The sequence below is a fragment of the Rhodnius prolixus genome, unplaced genomic scaffold (assembly GCF_049639745.1).
Source record: "Rhodnius prolixus isolate KJV_2025 unplaced genomic scaffold, Rpr scaffold_4, whole genome shotgun sequence".
NCBI classification, from domain to species: domain Eukaryota; kingdom Metazoa; phylum Arthropoda; class Insecta; order Hemiptera; family Reduviidae; genus Rhodnius; species Rhodnius prolixus.
The window spans coordinates 4569354-4589275 of record NW_027411614.1 but is presented as its reverse complement, the minus strand read 5'-3'; the positions used below and the strand labels follow the sequence as shown (position 1 = coordinate 4589275).

Here is a 19922-nt window from a genome sequence, read left to right as displayed (position 1 = left end):
TCGTATCTATATGAAGACATATATATTATATATACGAGTCATATAATATATAAGAATCAGCTATCTTCTTAGCTACTCCATTACTGGGGCTATTCCAGTTTGAACATAGTAAGGAACTTAGGGATCGGTAGTGGGAAAAGAAAAACAGCTAGTTTTTCTTTTATTTGAAGATTAATTTCCTTTTTTCAATGATAGTGGACTTTTTCTTAATTCGGGAAAGTTTGCTAAGCTACCTATAATTTGGTCAAAGCTGACATTACTACAATTTTGTGAACTGTATTGTAAATAAGGTGGAAAGCTTAACTTTCAATGTCTGCTTAGCATTTTCTTTTGCAGAAAATAATACCACATAATCACGTAATGTGCTTTATATTATATAAAGAACCATATCTTCCCTACTTTAAATCTTTCATGCCATTTGTAGTGATTCAAACTAAAAGAACAGTATTAATCTTCTTTAATACACGATCTTTATTGAAAATCTATGTTTAACTTCCATTTTAGTTAAGCCAATATAACCTTACAAGCATTTCTTTAGATGAAAATTACGTGAATAATATTTCCAGTGAAAAAGGCTCACATCTGTTTTGAACTGTTGGAAGATCACTTGAATGTTCTTTTATCCCAGACCCTGTATCCCAAGAAAGTGTACACTGAATTAGCTATTTAGTTCGTGGGCAGGGAACATCAATGTGGGGTTTCTCTTTCTGACTGGTTAAACAGATCCTGTTTTTCTAGGAAATGATATTATTCTTCTAATATATCTTCAAAATACTAGAATAAGTCCAAGTAGAGAATTCTACTCTATTTTACTAAAAGATGGTGAGAAGAAGAAGTATGGTGTAATAAAATAGAAAAAATGGATTTATTAGTTAGAGTTCTAATCCAACTGCTATCTCTTAGATTTTCTCTTCTTGGAAACTTTTTCCAGCTCACTGCCTGCAGAACGGTAGTGCACTAAAAAAAGCTACAGGCGCCATGACCTAAGATGATGAAACGACTTGAAAAAAAATTAAGGAGGTTAGGATGTATGTAGAGATATTTCTAGGTAAAGCCAGGCGGGTGAAGATAAGAAGGATATGATAGGATCCATCTCGGATTGCTGGAGATTGGATTTAATTCTCAGTTCTGAGTAGGTGCTATTCATTACTATCGCTGGCTACTAAATTAATTGAGGAGCTCCTAGAGCCTGCAGCGCCTGAGTTGTAACACAATAAAACATAATTTAATTTCAGAATATATTTATCTAATATAAGTTCACTACATTCTAACAGAGATTTCAATATTATTATTTTCCAGCTGATGGTTTATCTGAAATCACGCCAATCATTTGTGGCGGTCCCATTCCTTGGCTATCCACCGTACCATCATTTCCATCTTGGACTTGGGAAGCAATCTGTACAACTTCGGCTTTCTTCTCAGGTTGCTCCGGTACTTCTCCTAAAGATCTCTCCATTACCACTCTGCCAAAAGCCAGTCCTAGAAGACCTAATAGAAGCAGCAAACTTCTGGTCTAAAACAATAAGGTGAAATTTTATTTTTCCTTTATTGAAATGTGGTTGGAAAAAGAGACATTAATTAAGAAAGAGTAATGGTGGAGAGATAACTGTCCCTATCTAGTGTCCCAGTAAGCCCGAATATCGTACTTCAACCTGAGAAACAATGCATATGGGGGATAGGTTTGAACGAGTGTGCGGTTTGGATGAAAGGTGCTTATATTAGCTAAGTATGAACTAGGAGGTGAAGTTAGTGAAGGCCTCGGGTTTTGCTAAACCCAAATAGTATAAACCAGAGATTCGCATCCTTATGTCCATTTGTGGGGGTAGGTATCAGTGGTTATTTTTAAGCAGGTGGTTAGCCCTAGAAAGAAGTTGTCTTGGTCATGACTTTCATACCTTGTGTTTCTATTTTAAGTTGTTTACCTGATCAACTTTAAGACGAAGATATATCTTCTCTGGGTCATTGATGGATGGTATTTTGTTGGCATCAGGGAGTGTTTATTCCCAATTAGTAGCATCCCGCCCTTCCTGGTTCTTCCTTGGAAAGGAAAGTGTATTTGAAACACCATCCATCCACTTTCTTTTAATTTGGACAAATCATCTTCTGGATATCTGAGGAAGCATTGTAGAGAAATGACTTTTGGCATAGCGAGAGGTCTGATTCTTGGCTACGGTTGCAGTTCATCATGTGAATTCAGCAAAAGTGTAGGACTGTATTGGTCCTAGATTATGTAAAACCGTAAATGGAGAGAATTCCTAAACCCGGGTGAAACACCCTATATATGAACAACATAAACTTTTACTACAGCAAAAAATAACTGAATTATTGTGGTAAAAACTGAAAACTTTGCGGATTGCAAGACAAAATAAAATGTCTATATTTTGGTACGCAACAAATTGATAAAGGTTGCCTGTTTCCGGGCCTCTGGGACCATTTACTCGTTACAGAGGCCCTATCACCTACCACTCTTTACAGAGAACAACTGTCTATCACCGATCAGAGGCTCCAATAGGAAGAAAAAAAAATCTATGGACTGGCAGATGTTGAACTGGAAATCTCCACATTGGAGTTCGCCAAACTAACTCCTCAGCTAACATCTTCCTTCTTGAATAGTTAATATATAAACTACCTCTATAGACCCTATGTCTAAGTGTCTGAGGTGTCAGTGTAAGTGTTGTTCAAGTTGTTAGACTGGCTAACCCACTTCCTCCTATGGGGGCCGAATATAAATCATAATAATCTTTATTTAAAGCAATTTAAAACAAAACCATATTATCTGTATTAATGTAAATTAAGGCAACATAATGTTTGGCCGTTACAATCATTACAGAATTCTCTACAGCCAGCGAGTGTAACAATACAAGCGCATCATGACGGTAACGTAATTGAAGTTGAAATTTCTACACCAAACTGATTGTAGCTTTGATGAAGAATGATAGTGACCGAAAGTGGCCTCAGTTACAATAAGTAGGTTATAATGAGCATACCTGTTATCACAGATAAAATCAAAGATAAGCTCAACAAAATTTCTGCAAATAGTTCATCAGATAAGCTGTGCTTGTACACTTACCCTACTTAATCCTGTCTATCTTTATGCCCATTATTTTTTGAGCTTAAAGATTCTCAACGTGGGTACTGCAGTATGTAATGTCTGGATTCTGAATTTTGTTCACTCATATTAGAAATTATTTCTAAGCATTGTTTTGTTTACAATTATTCGAATAATATTGCTTCATAAATATAAATATTGCTTCTGAATAAAGCCAGCTAACAAGCAAAGCAATTACTGAACTAATATTGAAAGCTAGAACTATTTTGTTATTTAATCATTAAATATGCATCACATGGACCAGTTTGGATCATAATTTAAATTGAACCTAACATCAGAATTTGTAGTATTAAAATATTTAAATTAATCAATATTTCAAGATCAAAGCTTTAGTATTGTTATACTCTTAAAAGAGGAGGAAACAATTTGTTAAGACTAATTTACTATTAAAGTAGTATTATACAAACATTTGAACTAAAAGTTGACTACAAACTGAAATCATCTTTTTGCCTGCTTATCCTATTTGTAAAAGTATCTTTGCAGCCTGGATGGCAGGAATATAGAGTACTGATCCGTCCATTAGTAGTAAGTCTGTATGTAAATAGTTGTATATAGTAGAGGGATGAATATGTGAAGCGAATGTATTTATAAGGTAAGAATGGAGAGTGAGTGATATTCTAGTGATAAGCGCCTAGACGATGCTGGCTGTATGGCGAAAGCTTTGGAGCCTTGGTAGAGATTTAAATTACAAAATGATTGATAGGACAGATGGTCCAAATCATGAAGAGAATCTTGAAGTACAGACAAAAAAAATCATCCATCCAAAATTTGTTTCTGATTTCATCATCTGTTAAGTCTTAGAATGTTGAACATTTGTTCTTATACCGGGCTAGCACAATTGTTCCAAGTTCATAGATTTATCTGTATTTTCTTTAAAATCAATTCTATTAAAACTACCCGGTTTGAGTTAAGTTTATGTTTATACCTTAAGTTTCAAGAAACTTTGTTTCAGTAAGAAATGTGACTCTTGAGTGTTGAATACCCTACTTTGTTATTGTAACAAAAATAAAGTAAGTATAAGTTTACTTACAGACATCATCTCCTCTTGTTTTAGCTTTGAGAAAGAAACTGATACTTCACAGTATTTCCAACCTGTTGATATCCTAATATATAGAAAATTTAAGTGAAATTCCTTTTATCTTATCAGCATGGATAATTGTTTCTATTTTATCCTCGTCATTGTTGTTTTAGGAAAAAAACAATGAAAATCAAATTTCTGGAACGAATGTAGACATTAGAAATATTTGTAAGAAGTTTTTATATGATGAGATAAAAATCAATATAAAACAATGGTTACTATTCGCTAACATAAATTTTAACACCCCCCAATAAGTGAATATTTACAAAGAGAACTAGACAACTTTTATTATTCAATAAAAAATGGCCTTGGCTTAAAACTAAGGTGGACATTCTAATAGGGCGGCCTTTAAGGCCTATGCCACTGCGACCCCTTTGGATCTATTGTGGCTCGAACATAGTTTTACCGAAAAAACTTATAAAAACTTGACTGGTTCTTTTTTATTATTTTTTTTATAAATCTTAATTTTAAACTGGTATTTGATTAAAATACTCTATTCTGATTTACCAAAGTCTAAAGTAATGTTCACACATTAATACTTCAGTTTAGAGACCTACGATTAAACTGAACAATTCTGAGATATTTTAAAATAAATATAAAGATACAATAAGTATATAAGAAGCGAAGAGAATAAGGAGTAAAGAATAAAAGGAGAAAACTACCCAGTGGTAAGCACTCTGGATGTGATATCTAAGAAGTCTTGAGGCTACGAAGTGGAGGATTTTCAGAAATAGTGTATGAAGTAGGAGACAAAAAGATTAGGAGAGTGAAATTGAGATGTATGGTATTTATAGTACTTAGACTAAGCGGATTGTTGTATCCATGAAGATGTTGAGGTGCTATGAAGAGTGAGTAAGGTTTGTGACGTAGTATCAGCAATTTGACGGAATAATTTAGATGGTCTGAATGGTGTATGTTGCTGTGGACAATAGAGACAGCTCTATTGGTTATTTTAATTCACATGGATTGCTCTATTTCGGTGAAATGTACTAATTATTTTCAAACGTTATTGATAACAAAATGAAATTAAGGAAAGTATTTTCACTGTTTCCCAACACATTCTTTTCTAGTTTTTTCCCCTCTTTTTCATTAGTACTGTCTTTTGATTGGTTTAATTTAATTAACGCAACAATGCTGTCACTTGTTTGGCTATTGCACAGACCTTAGTGTTTAGTTTTTGGTGGCATCGATTGTTTTTCTTGTCAATAGTCCTTCATTTTTCTCTGATTCGTTTTACTGCTTTCTTTTTTACTTATCAGGGTTGTTTACTATGTCACTTCGCTATACTTATTTATTGAATATAAACAAAATGTTCTTTTTGTTTAGTTTACCATTTGCTCATTTTGTGGAAAGAAGTAAGCACTTCGTAGAGTCCTGTGGCACCCGCTCCCTCGACAAACCAATACTTTCGCGCCCACAATGGGTTCTTTTATCATTATAAGCGAATGAGTATTATTTAGAGTAATCGTATCGTAAAACTTACTCTCTCTTTCACTCTATGGTTTCCCGGTTCTTCAACAAGATCTCTTGGCCACTGCCTGGCCTCCAATCACCCTCCCTGGTATTCCTTTATATGCCTTTCAGGGTTCAGCATCCATTCTAAATTGATAGTCCAGCAAATGAAGCATTCCTATTTAATGATGAACACTTTTCATTGATACATTCTCTCGAAATGCAAAACGGGCTGCAAAAGAAAACGTAGGTCTGGTGTAACTTATTGAAATGTACAGGTAACATGAACATGAATGGATGTCAACGCTATAAAATAATGGCAACATAGATTCTTCCTTAAACTTTTGGCTTTCATGTCAATTTGTTGACGGTGACAACTCTTTACCTATAGAATATAAGTTTTATACTTTTCTTTTGTGTATAGCTATCTCTAAAAGTAGTTGGTTTTTTTAGAATTCACTAATAAAGAGCTTTTTGTAGAAAATACAAATAATAACTGCAGCCCTGAGATGTTTTTATTTTTTTATCTAGGCGGATGAATTAAGAATATAAATGTGGACTGTGTTTTCATAAGGATCACTTGTATTAATTTCTTTGAATAAATGAAATATTGTTCAAATACATGTATATATTATTCCCCAATTTGGTAGGTTGACTTTTAAGACTACCTGAAAAAATTTGGCGATTTTTACAGTCAAATGGGAAGTAAGATTCAAGTGACGACTGTCAATTCTTATTAACTAGCTAAAGTCGGCTGAAAAACCGTCTGCTGAAACTCCTCTTCACACTAGATTGTTATCCTAACAATTTAGCTTTAAGCTTTAATGTCCACTAGAGTGTCTAGAATGAGTTATTACATTTAATATTCGCAATAATTAGACGTTGAATGTACTAATTAAAAATGGTACTAAGAGTAAAGTATCTAAGTTAGTGTGCCTCACCATGTTCTTTCAGTTATAGAATCTGAAGTTTGCAAGACTCCGTCAGCCCTTCATAATTTTTTGCTGCCGACTTACCTTATCTGGCCACTAATTCAAACGTCTTTTTGGAAAGTAAAAAATGAAATCTCCTTCTTTTTTTTTCGTTTAACCCTTCGTTTCAAAAGATTTAATGACAAGTTTTATAAAAAGTGAACAAAAGACGGAGCAAATATAAGCGAGGTAGATAAATATTGAGATATTTTGTTTGGAATATTTTCTAAGCATGCTTCAGTCTGGTGGTAGATGAAGAAAATTGTAAAAAATAAAGAATATCCCAGATAAGAGCTGAGGATAGCTGTTTTCAGTCTAGCACTCGTTTCTTATCATATTACATCTTTCCAATGAAATATTAACTACTTCTTAGAAACGAAGATAGATCTTTAATAGTAAATTAGGCTCACTTTAGTTTACAAAATTTTTGATTAGGAATAAGAAAAAATTAGTTATAGTTTTTTTTTTTAAATCTTTTATTAAAATTCGCAACTGCATTAATTGTTGCAACAAGCAAATGTGATAAAGATAAGACGTTAACATGAACATGGATAGGTGAAGACACCCAGTAGTGACTCTCCATTAACGTGCTCTTACTATACAGCTCTCACGGTAAGAGTAGATCACGTGGCCATCTTCTCTTCAATCTCCTTAGAAGGATTTATCTGGTAATGTGGATGAAGATAGGTGTTCTATGAGAGGGTTAGAATGAGCTGCGGTAGAGGAATGAAATTTTAAGAAACGAGTAATAATAATAAGAAAAGGGAAGGGATCAGCTAAGCGGTTAGCGTACTGGACTCCCACGCGGAGGTCCCGGGTTCGAATCCAGCTGCTGACCCTTAGATTTTCTCTTCCTAGGAGCTTTCTTACAGCTCACAGTCCAGTGATGGACAGTGTTGTCTGTAACGAGAGAACACTGTCCGGAGGCCGGCAGTGCACTGAAAAAAGCTCCTGGCGCCAATAACCTTAGATGTTGACGCGCCTTAAATGATAAAAAAAAAATAATAATTAGAAAAAAAAGTCAGAAACTCATTCTTGCTGCACTCTATTGGCTAATTGAACAACTGCTTTTAATTATTTTTTGTAAATTATGAAACTCTATAAAAAGGCTGTTAAAGTGTTTTTATAATATCAGTTTTAGCTAGTTTTATAAAAAATTAATGTGAATAATTTATAAATAATTTTTTAATTGTTAGTTGCTGACATTAAACAGTAGATGAGCTATTATTAATTTAATTGATTTTCAATCATTCACATTTGCAAAAAAATTGAAACAATTCTGTTGCAATTTAACTCATTTTGATTACTTCTGAGAAATTAACTAACATTTTACACATTTTTAGTATTAAAATTAAGCAATTATATTATATAGTCTGTTAAAAAAAACAACTTTATTTTAGATAGATTGGCGTAAATTTTATATAAAAATATACACATTTCTTACAATAACAAAAAAGATCCTATATGTTAACATGACAATTTTTTTATACATACGAGTATACGAGGTGTGTTCAAAAAGTAACGGGAATTTTTAAATTTCGCGGGTTTGGAGAGTCTGATTGTAAAATTTTTTTTTTTATTATGTTGGTACACATGCCCCTGAAGTACGATAAAATTTTCAGTAATATTCATTGTTTACTTCTTAAGTGGCAGCCTTTAAGGTTAGACGTGTTTTTCGAGCTTGGCGATTTTTGTTTGTTAAAAAAAATGGATCAAAGAATTTGTATTAAATTTTGCGTAAAAAATGAAATAAAGTGTAATAAAGTGTGTGAAATGTTAATAAAGGCATATGGTGAGTCTGCTATGAGTAAAACAAGGATTTACGAGTGGTATAAGCGTTTCCAAGATGGCCGCGAAAACGTTGAAGATGACGAACGACCTGGACGTCCAAGCACATCAACAACCGATGAAAACGTGAAAAAAGTGAAAGAAATGGTTATGAACGATCGCCGAATCACAATCAAAGAAGTCGCTGATGATGTTGCCATATCAATTGGCTCATGCCATGAAATATTTTCGGATGGTTTGGGTATGAAACGTGTGGCAGCAAAATTTGTTCCAAAATTGTTGAATTTCGAACAAAAACAGCGGAGAATGGAAGTTGCTCAAGAGTCGCTCAATGAAGTCGACAACGATGCGGATCTACTGAAACGTGTTATAACAGGTGACGAAACATGGGTTTACGGATATGATGTCGAAACTAAGGCTCAATCGTCCCAGTGGAGGCATTCTGGATCGCCAAGACCGAAAAAGGCTCGACAAGTGCGGTCGAATGTGAAGGTTATGCTCACTGTGTTCTTCGATTTTAATGGCATAGTGCATCATGAATTCTTGCCACAAGGTCAAACAATCAATAAGGAGTACTACCTACAAGTTCAACGCCGTTTGCGTGAAGCAATCCGAAAAAAACGCCCGGATTTGTGGCAAAACAATTCATGGATTTTGCACCACGATAATGCACCTGCTCACACTTCATTGCTTGTTCGTGAATTTTTGGCCAAAAACAAAACTTTAACGATGCCCCAGCCTCCATATTCGCCAGACATGGCTCCATGTGACTTTTTTCTATTTCCAAACATAAAGAGAACATTAAAAGGCCGTCGTTTTACAAGCATAGATGACATTAAAAGCGAATCGCTGAAAGAGCTGAAAGCTATCACAAAGATCGAGTTTCAGAAGTGTTTCGAGGATTGGAAAAAGCGCTGGCACAAGTGTATTGTATGCGAAGGGGACTACTTTGAAGGCGACAATATTAATGTAGATGAATAAATAAATATTTTTTTCAAAAAACGAAAATTCCCGTTACTTTTTGAACACACCTCGTATATCGTTCAGGAATGTTTTAGGATGGGACAAGCATATAAGGAAAAAGAGAGAAAAACTGACTGCTAGTTCTTTTAATTTGTGCCCTTGGAGTATGGAAGGAACTTACTTGGCAATTTCTTGGCAGAATGAGTTAGGATAACAATCTAGAGTGAAGAGGAGTTTCAGCAGACGATTTTTCAGCCGACAGATACTTTAGCTAGTTAATAAGAATTGACAGTCGTCACTTGAATCTTACTTCCCATTTGACTGTAAAAATCGCCAATTTTTTCCAGGTAGTACGTAAAAGACAACCTACCAAATTGGGGAATAATATATACATGTATTTGAACAATATTTCATTTATTCAAAGAAATTAATACAAGTGATCCTTTTGAAAACACAGTCCACTTTTATATTATTAATTCATCCGCCTAGATGAAGATAAAAAACATCTCAGTGCTGCAGTTATTATTTGTATTTTCTACAAAAAGCTCTTTATTAGTGAATTCTAAAAAAACCAACTACTTTTAGAGATAGCTATACACAAAAGAAAAGTATAAAACTTATATTCAATAGGTAAAGAGTTGTCAACGTCAACAAATTGACATGAAAGCAAAAAGTTTAAGGAAGAATCTATGTTGCCATTATTTTATAGCGTTGACATCCATTCATGTTCATGTTACCTGTACATTTCAATAAGTTACACCAGACCTTCGTTTTCTTTTTCAGCCTTTTTTCCCTTTCGGGAGAATGTATTAATGAAAAGTGTTCATCATTGTAAAAGAATTTTCTAATTATCTGTAGTTTATTAAAATTTTGCAGTTTTAACTACAATTTTAACTACGGTTTTAACTAAAGATAATTAGAAAAAATTGTTGTCAAGTTTTTCATGGCTTTTTTTAATGAATAACGTCTGGAATTATCAAAATGTAGTTAGAGTTTTAGTTAGTAAGAATTTAGAAATATTTGTTTAACATATGGTAATTTGGGAATTACAATGTTTTTGTGGATGGTTTGTTTGACTAAATATGTGAAATTAGGTCTTAAGAGAACTAATAGTAATTGTAAATCAATGGTAGGCAGCTACTCCAATGGTAAACCGCGCATTTTTTGAGTCAGATAATCGAAAGGATGTCAACATTTCTGGGTGACTTTTTTTTTTGGATTAATTTACTTTAGAGGAACATAAAAGGTTTCTACTCCCGTAGGGGGAAGTGGGCTAGCCACTTCTTCAGGGATCTTGGCGTCCCTGCGGGCCATCCCAGCCTAACAACAGAAACAACATACATTAACAACATCTTTACATTTACACAATTTGCATAGTAGCTCCTGAAAAATAGATTACTTTTATCAGTCTAAAAAATTTTCCCTAACTGTGGATCTCCGTTCATCCTAGGATATATATCTGGGAGATCCTTGGGTAGTTGCTAGATATTCTACACCATACCACAAGATTGCTCTGTTTTCTAGTTTTTGGGGTTGTTTTCTCCAGAATATTTGGAGAGGTCATTAATACTCGTAGCTGTGAGATGTGGGTTGGTGTACCAAAGCCATGTCGGGAACCTGTGGACATTGTATCATTATTTGGAGGTGTTGTTGCTGAGAGAGTGATCTATTTGGATGTACTATTACAAATAAAACCTCTGTCAGCAACAACACCGAAAGTAAAAGGTTCCTCGCAAAGTACAACATCCAAGTACAAATTTACTTTTTTTTCATTTTAAGCTGTGAGAAATACAGTATTGCAAATGTAAATTTTTAATGTTTTCATTAAAGATTTTAAGCAAATATGAAGAATTTGATTTAAATAGAAAAACACCCGTGCTAGGGTTTTTCCCACACGAAAAGTTGAAAAAAAAAAATACACTCCTATTTTTTTTGTTTTTTGTAACTGGATTTGAAAGGAAAAGCGGCTGGAGTGTCTGGGATTATAAGGTCTGGATTATATTACAGAAATCCAGTCATCCTGCTTTTCCAACGTTTATACGTTTTAAGAGAGCGTGCTTTGAATAGCAAAATTAAATTTATACTCCGTTCTCATTCACATCATTTGTGTATGTATTGTAGGTTTTACGTTTTGTGAAAAGCTTATTTGTATGGGTGTGTGTGTGTCTGTGAGTGTATAGGGAAGGGGTACACGAATGAAGCAAGAAAAATCTTCCCGTGAAAAAAAAGGAAAAAGAACACTATCTGAAAGAAGAAAAATGTTGTTCATGTTTCCCGTACCAACATGTTACATTACACTGATGTATAACAGTACAATTCCCTAGCTTAGAAATTCGTTATATATATTTTTCACATGAAAAAGTGAATGCGTCGGTACACATTGTTAATGAAGCATGATTTCTAAGTATGAGAGCACTTAATAAGCACTTTATCTTAGGGTTGGCAGTTTATGAGCGCATTATTGTTTTATCAGAAAAAATTAAACCTTCAATTTAGAAAAATAACTTTTAATTTCATATACATTTTTGAATTGATCTGTTTCACACTTTGTTCTGAAATAACTTCCTTTGAAAGTGAACATTTAGAACAAATTACTGTTCTGTAAAAAAAAAAAAAAAATCTATCTAAGGTAAATGTGCTGCTAGAATTTCCACAAATTTATGGAAAATTTTGTTTTCAAGTTTTCTGCGTTTTTTTCGGGTTGAAAACAAGTGAAAACACTTTTCATTGCAATTTATTCGCAACTGCTCAAAATTAAACCTATAGTTTTACTTCAGTAATAAATGAGAAATAGACTTAAACAGGTGATCGAAGGACGGTGTAGTACAGCCTTACACCAACCATTGTATACAAATTCTGGCCTTTAGACTTCAAACAGATCATGCAACCTTGGGCTGGCTACTTTGAATAAACATAGAGTCAACTAATAGTTTTAACTAAGATTACTTCATCGAACTGTGGTCAAAAGTTTGCTATAAACTAGAATCTTCTTTCTTTACTTTTTTTAAAAAATAGTAATACTTATTTTCATGTCAATGCATGAAACGTCTCCTTCCCTGTGAGCTCTACAAAATTTTAAGCCGTCCCATAGCTTGGAAGTGGCAGTGACCCATTGTTGGATATTTTATGTTTTTATTGTATATTTTTAGATATTTACAATAAGTAAATATGAATGAAGATGGAAATAGTGGGTGATGAGCAGGAGGAGAGAAAATACCAAGTGTTTTCACTTCTTCTTTTTACAGGATATTGATGATAATGATGATCTTCAGACCTCTAGGAAGTCTCAGGGCCAGGGCTTTTGACGACGGCACGGTGGATTGCCAGGAATGTCAGAGGAGGCGAGAGACTGTAGAAAAGTATTAAAGCAAGTGGAGAGAGCAGTATGGAACTTGTGATATTTAGTCTAAGCGAGTTGTTTGTGTGAATGGGTTGTTGAGGTCGTTGCGAAGAGTAAGAGGTTAGGAACAGAGAAAGGAGCGTCAACTATCTGTCGTGAGTAGTTTTGATTGGAATGTCTGTGCTTTCCGAATGTTTTGTAAGTTTGGCAGAAACCCACAGCTCTAGTCCGTAAGTTCACACAGGTTTGAGGATAGTATTACGTATGTATTTCAACTGTTTGAGTTATATAGGCAATTTGGAGATCAAATAGACTGTAAAAGTTGTTTATTATAAGTAATGGAAAGTTAGTACTTTAGTTTGAGAGATTTTAATCGCTAGATTGCAATTTGGTCTCCTAGAAGGGCCCAAACTTCCAGCTTCCTACGATTTTTCGTTTTTGAAACATTTTGTAGAGTCAGAGGAACTCAGAAGGGATATTTGCAGTGAATACTGAATTTTTAAAATCTGATTTCATCACTGATCCTTGAGAGAAATGAGAAATTTCTCTTTATTGCACACAACTGAGAAAATAAACAATAACACTAGCAACTATGAAAGTTCCAAGTTGAAGAAATAATTGCCATCATCCAAATTTCAGATTTAAACACTCAACTACACTTTAATCTCCTAAACTTTATTGTATTCTTACTGAAATAAACCCTTTTACTGGCTAGATCAAGAATATTGCCTGTATGCCGCAGGAGAATAAACTCCTTGACTTTTCTTAGAGAAAAATACAGAAAAAACCCGACTGGAAAATTTAGTATATTAGAATCTTATAACGCTTGAAAGATTTCCAAGTAAAAAGAAGGTATTTGCACAGACATCTACTCTCAAGTATTCAAGTATTTTGCCTGCGGGATCCAATATTGATGATGGGTTACCATGCATAAAGAAATCAAAAAACTTCTTCTCTTTACATATTATATTGAACACGTGACTATTAATATTTGAAAATTCCATGACGTCAGTAATAACTTTGAATGATGGCATAGTTATAATTTTAAACTTCATTGCACGGATTTTTTAATTTCGCTGCTCACTTATCACAACCTCAAGCCGGCATTATCTTTAGCTATTTCACTAACTTCTTTTACCATTTCATAATAGATCATGAAATTTAAACTATTCTTATTGTTCCATCGTTGTCTAACGAAGTAGCTTTCTTATTGTTAATTTTCATTATATAATGAACAAAATTCAAAGCATCGGCCAGCTTGGAATATTTGCTAAGGGTTGCGTTTGGTTTAGGTTTAAATGAAACAATGTTAATATAGGCTAAATCAGATCGATGGATGATATGGAATAGTGCAACGATACGCCTATTAACAACAAGCGAAACACAACTTTATGTTGCAAAATGCATCCCACAAGAATCACTTTAAAATTAATTTTTTTTTTCTGAATTTTTAAATTTCATCTTTTGTGCAGAATCCAATTAGGTAGTGAACTTATTTATTATGCAATCAATAAACCTAAAGTATTCCTGAGGTGAATATTAATTTATAATCATGGTACTCAAGGAATTTCTCATTTAGCCTACAATCAACGTGGCATTCTATGCCAGCGAGAGAACTTGCTCTGCTATTTCATACAAATTACATAATAATTACTGATGAAGATAACGATGCTGTACAGACGTGAGTGGCTAGTATGCTTCACTATCAATTATAAATAACAAAAAGGCCAATTAAATTAGCCACTTTACTTACTAAAGATAAGACTGAGATGGTAATTTTGTTAAGTGCAAATTCATGTTGTAGTACGTTCATGCTGAAGTTTATTTAGCTTGTTTCCATTATTATAGTTACTTTTCATTCTTGCTGGGTTATTACATAACATTTATGCTGTTTTATCTTTGCACTATTATGTATTTTAGAGCGTTATTTATGAATGTATGGCAGTTTGTGTGCATGGTCAAATGGAACGACAATATATTTTCCTAAACGTTGAAATCTCTGTGTAAATCCGTACAATAAATAAATAGCTCCTGGCTATGATATTAATAAAATTACAGTGATATACATTTCATATTTACAGAGGCCGAGCGTTTGCTGTGATTTTTTTTTTGGGGGTAACAAATGAAAATCATAATGAGATTCATCATTGTCTCTGGTCCATGATAGTTTGATGATGAAGAACTCTTCTTGTTGAAGTGGAAAACATATGGTGGTTGATGGAGTATGGCGCAACGCGACTCGGTTTAGCGTGAGCAATGAGTTATACTGTGTAAAAATTGTGTCTGCAGCAACTCAGGGTGATGATAGAGGCAACGACAATCATCATCTGAAGAGTGAAGAGCATGGTGCCTGAAAGAAGGAATAAGAAAGCATTACAATACTTCTCTTGCATTTCTCTTGCTTCTCCAAGTTCCTTTTAGCATTATTGCAGCTGGTTATTTCTTATTGTTGAATAAGAAAAACATAATTTACAAACCTAACCTTGTCAAAAAAGAAAATAAGGTGGAAATTTATTGGCGTAAAATCTAATAATTTTTTAACCAATGTAATAAAGTTTACATATTATGTTTGCATACAGATTTCATTGGTGACACGAAACTATAGTTGGTACACATACGAAAGAAACTGAAGTGTCTCATAGTTAGAAGAAACAGCTCTTACTGCACTGGAAGAAGGGAGCTGGGAAACATTAAGGAGTAAGTAGGAAGTCCCAGTTAATGCGTTGTTGGGACAGCAAGAGCTGGCGGCTGGTAATGGTATATCTACCAAGTATACACTTAGTATCCTTGCCCAAGGTTTCTTCAATGTTATTACTTAGGATGTTCCCTTAGATGTCCTCACAAATCTCTTTCTTCCTCTCTTATTCCACTAAATCCTGTTTAATCCCGTTTTATTTCAGCTTTCAATAATAAACTCTAAACAAAGCTTCAACCATTTCAGGATTTTTATGACACATAGATCTTAATTTTAACTATACCAAAACAGAACAAAAAAAACTTGTACAATTTGTAGTTGCTTTACCAATGTGGAATTTGTGTAAATTAAGTGCAGTATTTGTATAAGAAAAGAGAGATTTACTTTTTCATAATAAGATAAAACAGAAACACTGTTTAACCAACATTAAACTAAATTTAATACCAATTTCAAGTCAGCCGAGTTTGTTATCAATTAATTGAAGACTTTGATTGATTGATGACGACTACATCTGTTGTAAGACAGAGCAACTGATCATCCCAGCGATACGACTTGATTATTTCATGTTATATTTTTTTTTATTTGTTTATTTATTTTGCAACTGTATGCAGTACAATAAGCAAAAGTGATGAGTGAAAAGGGATGGCGCAAATACACATGCACGCACATGCATATCCATACACATACGCGCACATGCATGTGCGCCAAGGGCGTGATTGGAGTGAACGACGACCATCCAGTGATGGAAGCCGTTAGTTCGCCAGATTGGCAAGCTTACACAGCAACCATCCTAGGAGGTCGGCGTTAAATGATGAGATGATCGCGTGGCCACCGCCGCTTTAGTCTGCGTTGAGGATTAGAAGGAAGTGTTGTTGTAGACATGTTGTGGATCAGAGGGTTGTAATGACTGTGTAGATTTGAATGGAGTTTTGTGTATCGAGTTTGGGCTATTTCAGAAACGAGAGGAATATTGAGATCAGAGTTTATAGTATGATTGGAGACGTAGAAGGGAGCGTTAACTATCGTTCTTAGAATTTTTGATTGTAAGGTCTGAAGTCGGTTGATGTTCGATTTTTTGGCACTTCCGTAAAGTTGTATTCCGTACTTCCATGTTGGGGCAAGTAGAGCTGTATATAGTGATCGTTTGTTCGTCAGGGTCAGTTTTGATCGTCTGTCGAGTAGTCTTTTCAACATTTTATACCTCAGATTGAGGTCAGTTCGTTTGAGTCTCGTGTGAGGGTTCCATGTTAGTCGTTTGTCAAGATGTAGTCCGAGATACCGTACTTGGTTAGAAATTGGTATAGATGTATTGTGGAAGGAGAGAGGAGGGAGAATTTTCTTGTTTAAGGTGAATACTATGTATTTAGACTTACATTCGTTCACTTTGATTCTCCACTTTTGCAGCCAAGGCTCGAGAAGATTTAGGTGTGATTGGAGTGATCATGTTATATAATATATAAAATACAGGATACTTTAGTTTTTATAAGTTACAAAAATAAGTAAAAATTGTAAATTCCAATTATTACTCTCTCACATCAAGTTTGGCAGCAATCACATCTCAAAGTCATGCTCGTTAAAAATCTCCAAACTTCACATTATGTTTGGGTACAGCAGTAAAGAATCAAGAGATAAGAAATCAGTCAAAATCTTTCAGCCAGATGAATAGATTATCCAGTATTTATTCGAATTTCTCCATCTATGGCTCCTAAAAATGTTATTTTTAAATTTGTGATTATGTTATTAATGTATTATCAAGGTAATCAATCATTGGTGATGAGTTTTGGTGTTTTTCTGTTTTAACTCTTAGAACTCTTTGTAATGTTAAATTATAGTAGCAGCTAAGATAATTTACAATAACAGAATCTTTCTATTTTGTAGTAGTGTCACTAGTGGTTTATTAATTGATAATCCTTTTTTTTTAATATTGAAGGCGAATTAATATCTGGTACTGCTAGTATGTCGGTTCGGGCTAGCAGAAAAGTGTTTATCATCAGTATTGGCGATTGATTTCCCTGGTATGCACCAATCTGTGTTCCCAAAGAAGGGCATCAACTTGAAATGTTATAATCATACTTCAACTAACGATGATACTGTTAAAGTAAAAAAAAAAAATTTATTGGACAGTACATAGGTCTATCACTTTTCCTAATAAGATTTTCTGAGAACGATTTAACCTCAGAATTCCTTTAAAAAAATGTATCAATACATTGTGCAAATATATTATCTTCTTATCCTTTGCATTAGTATGATATATCATACAAAATAATTCGTTTTTTTTTTTTAAGAAAATTACTTTGGCTAAGTGCCACTTTTATTTTTATACTTTTCCGGCTTTTCAATTAAACATTTCTAATCTGGACTTATCCAGAGACAAGTCAATTTTTTTACAGTCTCGGAGAGTGAGAACTGTTATTTGTAGTGTTATTTCGGAAATCAGTAACATTTAATGTACAAATCAAGATTGATAATAAAGTCAAATAAGTTGTAAGCATTTATGTAAAGACTGAAAAAGTTTAACATCCGGTTCTGTGAAAAATTGCAGGCAGGGAGAGACATTCATGTAAGTTTTACTGTTTCTTTATTATTTTTTGCAAATCATATTTATGTTATACTTGTTTTATTTAAAAGAGCAAGTAAAATAAATTCTAAGGAGCTCTATGAAGAATTTGTTTTTTAAAAAAATAATTTTGGGAAGAGAAGTATTTTTCTCAAACTAAAGATGGAACATTCACAATCCTGCCCACGCAGGATGCTGACTGTTTGTAGAGATTCTGCACACGATCTTGCAATATATTCTACAACCTTACATTTCTTCCCAACCATTTACTTTGTAAAATTCATGATGTACGACAGTAATGCTGAGAAATAAATGATAACTCTTTGCTCAGCCATTTGGCGATGAAATAATATTGTGGTGTTAAATCACAATATTAGTGAAGAATGGGAAAATTTATTTAAGACTAGGAATCAAATCCTCAAGCTTCACGCATAAATAGTTTTCATATAAAATTAAAAAATAATTTAGAAAGAATGTACAAATTTGAGTGGCCACTATCTTTGCTTTTTTGCAAATTTTGCTTTAAGAATATTTAAAATTTTGAGTTGCAAATAAATCACCTTGAGTTAATTATTGGGCCGAATAATTTCGGTAGGTTCAAAACAATATTGTAAACTGTAAGTAGTGAATACGAGTATGCTTTAGTTTTTGTGTAGGGTTTAGTTTGCATTAAATATAGAAGATATGAAAGGATACACTAAAGTAGTTAATATTTGAGCATAATGACATATACTTGAATAATAAATTGGTTTGACAACTACTGAAAAAAGAAACAAAGATCCCACGTTTTAACAATTGGTTAAAAAGGTAAGTTGTAATGCAGGGCGTAAATGAAACTAATCTGAGAGCGGTCCATCGTAACCTGAAGCTGTCTGAATCTGATTCAGCAGTCATGAGAAAATTTTCTGCCAAAAAAATAAAGATGGTCTTTTACACCTTCCAAAATGACAGCGTATTGTACATTATAAAGGGTGTACACCCAGAGTAGCTAATCAGCTCAAGGAAGTAGTCTCACTAAAGAAGTGAACAGAAATGGAGATGAAGTAAGGGTAACACTCGGAGAGACCTTACAGAAAGATGGTGGTTGTAACAAGTGATTAGTACTTAATTTATTGAAAGAGCGCCTTTGAATTGATTAGACTATCTCTGGGAATGGGGAAAAATTTTGTACTAAGAAGATGCAAGAAAGCAAAATTATTAGATAGAATCCTGATAAGCAGAGGATGGAACGGACCGAAGCTAAAAATAAGTAAAAGTAAAGCAATCGCCTATTTTTTTCAGGCGGGTCTTAACGTCCAACTACTAATCAGGTGTCGTGGACGGAGGCGACTAGCAAACATATACTTTGCTGTAAATTTCTTTTATTAACCATTAAATAAAATCCAAGGCCTAAAGACCGGGAATCGAACCCAGTACCACAATACATATTAGCATTGCGGGTCTCCGAAGTTAAAAATATTGGCACTCATATTGTTTTTTTTGTCTTTTTTTGGCATTGTCTTTCGCCATACAGCCAGCATCGTCTAGGTGCTTATCACTAGAATATCACTCACTCTCCATGCTTACTTATAAATATACATTCGCCGCGTCACTCATTCATCTCTCTACTATATACAATTATTTACAACATAATCCTTACAACTAATGGATGGATCAGTACTCTATATTCCTGCCATCCTTATAGCTTAACCGAAATTAAAATCACGTAATCCTTCTGTAATCATTTTCTTGCATTCATTCTATAACTTTTGAAATACATTCATATTTCATTGCTAGCTCTGCTACAGATTTAAGCACATAGATGTTGGTGGAGAATATTATGTCTTCGTAGCGAAATGGTGCATCTAAATACCTGTATATGTCGTCAAACATTCGTTTCCTTTCTACCACATAACGTGGACATATCATTATTATATGTTTGAAATCTTCCTCCTCATTGCAATCTACGCAAAGAGGAGGGAGGACCTTT

At 33.8% G+C, this 19922-nt stretch overlaps 1 protein-coding gene across 2 annotated transcripts in view; it reads right to left on the bottom strand.

The window, feature by feature from the left end:
• LOC141455690 (uncharacterized) overlaps positions 1–19922 on the bottom strand; it is a 176844-nt gene that overhangs the window by 123117 nt on the left and 33805 nt on the right. The window contains exons 3-4 of one of the 2 annotated variants that reach the window (XR_012459399.1): positions 4140–4325; positions 1225–1513 (exon numbers count right to left, since the gene is read on the bottom strand). The exons of the other annotated variant lie outside the window; for it this stretch is intronic. The gene's annotated coding sequence lies outside the window, so the exon portion shown is untranslated. Of the gene's footprint in view, positions 1–1224; positions 1514–4139; positions 4326–19922 lie in introns of those variants that run through there. 2 annotated transcript variants of the gene reach the window in all.